The sequence below is a fragment of the Macrotis lagotis genome, chromosome X (genome assembly GCF_037893015.1).
Source record: "Macrotis lagotis isolate mMagLag1 chromosome X, bilby.v1.9.chrom.fasta, whole genome shotgun sequence".
NCBI lineage: Eukaryota > Metazoa > Chordata > Mammalia > Peramelemorphia > Peramelidae > Macrotis > Macrotis lagotis.
The window spans coordinates 601,253,249-601,259,248 of NC_133666.1; positions in this window are offsets into that span (position 1 = coordinate 601,253,249).

A 6,000-nucleotide genomic window follows, 5' to 3' on the forward strand; every position below is an offset into this window, starting at 1 on the left:
TACCTAATGTCTAACAATTAGTATTGGGCAAGTCTTTCTGGATTCCAAGACTAGAGCTCTATCCACTATATTGTGCTGCTCCTATGGTTCTTTGAGTTCACTCATAATGTTGCTTCATGTGTCTCTCCTGGAAATTTCCTGAAGCAAATTTCCCTCTGGATTCCAAGAAGCATATCCATTCATAATGCTACCCAAGAGTCATTTGTCCTTCTTCTCTTCCCTGGGCCTCCAGGCAATCCACTGCCATTATAGACTCACTTGGAGCCAAGCGAATGCTTTCTCCTGTGAATGTCAAAGTCATCAAATTGATGTCTCCTACTTTTTCCCAAATGGAATTCTTCTTTGAGTCAGCATACCTATCAATCATTACCTTCTTCCATGCTTGACACTCATCAGCGCCTGAGGTGAGAAAAGCAGCAGGTCTGGAATTCACCAGTGGATCCCCCCACCTGCTTTTATGAGCTAAGAACATTAACTTACTCTAGTTGCCTTTTGAACTAAAAACAAATACTTGGCATGAATGCTGACTACTTTCCAGATAGTTGACACTTACCATATTCTTGCTTGACTTATAAATAAGAAAAAAAAAAGTTGACATTCCCTCACTGGGAAGCTGTCTCCAGCTAGACTGATATTTGACCATAACATTTGCTGTATACATCTCCAAGTAAATGGGCATGTTCATTATTTGAAAACTGTTTAGGCTTTCAATTATCTTGAATTGCTCAACAGCATGAATACCCCCTACTTTTAATGTGTATTTTTTAGGGGGTTTTTTGCAAGGCAAACAGGGTTAAGTGGCTTGCCCAAGGCCACACAGCTAGGTAATTATTAAGTGTCTGAGACCATATTTGAACCCAAGTACTCCTGACTCCAGGGCCAGTGCTTTATCCACTACGCCACCTAGCCGCCCCTTAATGTGCATTTTCTGTAAGGGATGTGTTATGGCTCTGAATTTTGTAACATCATGATCTCAGGAGAATAACAATAACTGATAGAGATACCAAAAAAAGCAGTGAAACAAACCAAAGAATACCAGAAGGAATCAAAGTTCTCAAGGGGACAGAATAACATTTTTGATATGACCTCATTAAATTAAAAATAAAGTTTGAACAAAAAAGGTTGCATGTCTTAGAAATTCAGTTTCATGTATAATTTTTTCATTCGTTCTTTCTGTATTAGGGTGTTTTTGTTTGTTGAAGATTGACAAATTCACAATGAAAAAGAAATAAATGATTACAAATTTGATAACAGCAGCTATGGCCACTTCCATTTACATAGCATTTTAAGCCTTGGAAAGCTGATAATGATAGTTTTACCCTCTACAAAGAAAGCACAGCATTTGAAGGGTAGGAAAACTATAGTTAAAAGACTTTTCCCAGGAATTCAAGCTAGTATGTTTCTGATTAGGAATTCAAATCTAAGTCTTTCTGACTCTAAGTCTAATTATCTCCACCAAACCAAACTGCCTCTTAAGACAAATGAAAGGTCAATGGAAATATTCATTCCAGAAGTATCATAAAATCATCATCAAATGTATGTGTTATCATAAAAGGAGAAAGTTGGTTTTAAAAGAAAATCACCATTGCAAAATGTTTATAAAGTATTGGATCTGAAATCAGAAACATCTGAGTTTTAATCATGCCTCAAAAACATGATGCAAAGCAAGTAATTTAATGATTATGAGCCTCAGTTTCCTGAGCAGGTTTTAAAGAGCTCTGAACTGTTGTTGCTAATAATCAGATTAATATGCTTATAGTGAAGAATGGGGAATGGAAGTGCTTGTATTTTTTGATAAACATTTACAGATTAGTTATTTTTCATATCAGGAATTAGGATTAAGGGAAAGAAATACATGAGATAATTTTTATAAAGTATTCTGAAGGATTGCTGTGTGTGTGTGTGTGTGTGTGTGTGTGTGTGTGTGTGTTTTGTTTTGTTTTTCTTCCTCTAGATGGGGATAATATAGTTCAAAACTGGTCTAATACAATTGTCCAAGCTCCCTGAACTGCTGAGAGCAGCTACTTCCATCAAGGTTGTTTATCTCACAATGTTGTTGTTGATGTGTATATTATCCTCTTGGGTCTGCTCCCTTCACTTAGCATCAGATACTATAAGTAATTCCATGTTTCTATAGAGTGTGTCCATTTATGGTTTCTTATAGAACAAACAGCATTCCATAGTATTCATGTACCATAACTTGCTTAATCATTCCCCAATTGATGGACATTCCCTCACTTCCCAATTCTTTGCCATTTCAAAAAGGTCTGCTATGAATATTTTGGAACAAGTAGGATTTTCCCCTTTTTTATAATTTCTTCTGGATATAGAACTAGAATTGTAATTGCTAGGTCAAAGGGTATGAAGAGCTCTATTGTTTTTTGGGCATAGTTCCATATTGCTCTCCAGAAACGTTGGATCCATTCACAACTCCACCAGCAATGTATCAATGTCCCAATCCTCCCATAACCTCTTCAAAATTGATTATTTTCCCTTTTCCTCATCTTGACCAGTCTGATAGGTAAGAGGTGTTACTTCATTGTTGTTTTAATTTACATTTCTCTAATCAATGATTTGGAGCATTTCTCATATGATTATATATAGCTTTAATTACTTCATTTGAAAACTGTTCATATCTTTTGACCACTTATCAATTAGGGAATGAATTGTAACCTTATAAATTTGATGAAATTCTCTATATATATTTTAGAAATGAGATCTTTATCAAAGCTCCTAATTGTGAAAATTGTTTGCCAGCTTTCCGCTTTCTTCTAATTTTGGCAGCATTGATTTTATTAGTGCAAAAACTTTATAAATTTATTATAGTCAAAATCATTCATTTTGCAGTATATAATGTGCTCTAATTCTTGTTTGGTCATAAATTTTTCCCTTTTCTATCAATCTGATATAGTATTTTTTGGTCTATTTATTTTAGTATCATTCTTTATGTCTAAATCCTGTACCTTTTGATTTTATTTTATGGATGTGGATCTATTTCTAGTTTTTGCCATACTATTTTCCAGTTTTCCCCACAATTTTTGTCAAATGATGAATTTGTATCCCAGAAGCTGATGTCTGGGTTCATAAAATAGTAAATCACTGTTGTCATTTACTATGGTTTCTTTTGAATTTATCCTAATCCACTGATCTCAATCAGTACCAGACAGTTTTGATGATTGTCACTTTATAGTATAGTTTTAGATATGGTAGTGTTAGGCCACCTTCCTTTGCATTTTTTATCAGTTCCCTTGTGATTCTTGACCTTTTATTGCTCCAGATGAATTTTATTATTATTTTTCTAGCTCTGTATAGTAGTTATTTGGTAGTTTGATTGGTAAGACCCTGAATAAGTAACTTAATCTGGATAGAATTGTCATCTTTATTATCTTAGCTCGACCTAATCATGATCATTTGACATTTTCCCAATTATTTAGATCTGACTTTATTCGAGTGAGAAGTTCTTTTTGTTTTGTTTTGTTTTTTAGGTTTTTGCAAGGCAGATGGCGTTAAGTGGCTTGCCCAAGTCCACACAGCTAGGTAATTATTAAGTGTCTGAGGCCGGATTTGAACCCAGGTACTCCTGACTCCAAGGCCAGTGCTTTATCCACTATGCCATCTAGCCATCTGAGAAGTTCTTTATGATTGTTTTCATACAGTTTCTGGGTTTGTCTTGCGAGGTAGGTTCCCAAGTATTTAATGTTATCTGTAGTTATTTTAAATGGAATTTCTCTTTCTATCTCTTGCTCTTGGGCTTTGTCAGTATATAGAAATGCTGATGATTTATGTGGGTTTATTTTATATCCTGCTAATTTGTTGAATTTGTTAATTGTTTCAAGGAGTTTTTTAGATGATTTTCTCATATCATCTGCAAAGAATAAAAGTTTTGCTTCCTCATTGCCAATTTTGATTCCTTCAATTTCTTTTTCTTCTCTTATTTTATGGCTAGCATTTCTAAAAATATATTGAATAGTAATGGTGATAATGGGCATCCTTGTTTTACCCCTGATTTTATTGGAAATGCTTTGAGTTTATTTCCATTACATATAATATTTGTTGATGGTTTTAGATAGATATTATTCATTATTCTAAGGAAAACTCCATTTATTCCTAAACTTCCTGGTGTTTTTTAATGGAAATACTGTTGTATTTTATCAAAGACTTTTTCAGCATCTACTGAGATAATCATATGATTTCTATTGGTTTTACTATTTATATGTTTAATTATGTTGGACTTTCAGATTCTTAGAGACAGTTGTCATAAGATAATCTTTGGCTGCAGGACTAGAACCAAGTGTCAGAGAAGAAGTTCAGCTGCAGGAAGACCTGAGGTCAAGTCCATCCTCAAGTACTTGATCCTAGGTAACTGATCCCTGTCTTCCTGTTTTATCTCTAGTAAAATAGGGATAGTGATAGCTCTTGACTCCCAAGCTTGTCTTGTGAATCAAAATGAAACACTGCTTAAGTGGTTAGCACAGTGCAATATATAATGGGTACTACTCTGTCCCTCCCTTCCTCCCTCCCTTCCTTCTTTCCTTCATCTTTTCTTCTTCTCTACCTTCAATTCCCTCAAGTGATCTTTTTATCACCCAGTCTCCAATTGTTTCACAATTATTCTTGCCTTCCTTCAAAGTGATATCAACATGAATACATGATTCCCTTCTCTTTATCATTCCCTCAGGATCAGGTCCCCACCATTTAATAGCTATAGCTCTATCAGTTGACTTTAGAGGGCATGAAACATTCATTTTTCCTAGTTTCTCAGCAACTATGACACTATGTAAGTGGTAACAGTAGCAGTAACAGAAACAGCAGTAGTAGTTGTACTAGTAATGACATAGTTGTAGTAGTAGAAGTAGTAGTAGTAGTAGTAGTAGTAGTAACAGAATTAACAGTAACATCATCAGCAACAGTAGTAGGAGAAATAGTAGTAGCAGGAGCAGTGATAGTGGTAGTAGTAGTAGTAGTAGTAGTAGCAGTAGTAGTAGTAATAGTAGTAATAGTAACAAACAGCAACAGCAACAGTAACAGTGGTTGGTCAGTTCTAGTCCTTCATTATCGAAGAAGATCAAAATGACATCACTACATTTGAGACAATGGTTTTCTGACTATGGCTGATTAGACCAATATAAGCTTGGAATGTTCTATCACAGGTCAGGCACATATGATTCATGTGAGCATCTAGGGTGGGGACTTTAAACTTATGGATGTCACATTTCCTTTGAGTTGCTTCAATTCTGTCTTCCTCCTCATAGAGCACATCACCCTCACTAATGAGGGATCATCATGCTGAGTGGACCTGTGCCAGTGTCTCCCATGCTGCACAATTAATTCTAGAGGTCTTCAATGAAACTCTCAGGGTATCTTGATATTGTTTCTTCTGACTCCCTTGTGAGAACTTGCCCTGTGTGAATTCTCCATAAAATAATGTTTTTGGCAAGCATATTTCTGGCATTCTAACAACTCGACTAGCCCATCATAGTTGCACTCTCTGTAGTATTATTGGAATGCTGGAGAGCTTAACACGAGAAAGGACCTCAGTGTCTGTCAGGACCTGTCAGGTGATCTTCAGAATCTTTCGAAGACAATTTAAATGAAAGAGATTGAGTTTCCTGATATGGTGCTGGTAGACTGTCTGGGTTTCATAAGCATAGAGCAATGAGGTCAACACAACAGCTCTGTAGACCTTCAGTGTGGTCATCAGTCTAATAATACCTCATATCTCCCATATGTTCTTTTACAACCTCCCAAATACTGAGCTAGCTCTTGTAGTGTGAGTGTCAACCTCATTGTCAATGTGTACCTCCTTGGAAAGGACACTGCCAAGGTAAGTGAACTTGCCCATAGAACTCAAAGCTTCTCCATTTGCTGTAATTGATGGTTCTGCATTTGGATGGTGTGGTCCTGGGGGTTGGAGCACCTGTGTTTTTTCTTGGTGTTAATTGTTAGGCCAAAATAAACACAAACAGCAGAGAACTGATCCGTAATTTGTTGCATCTCAGC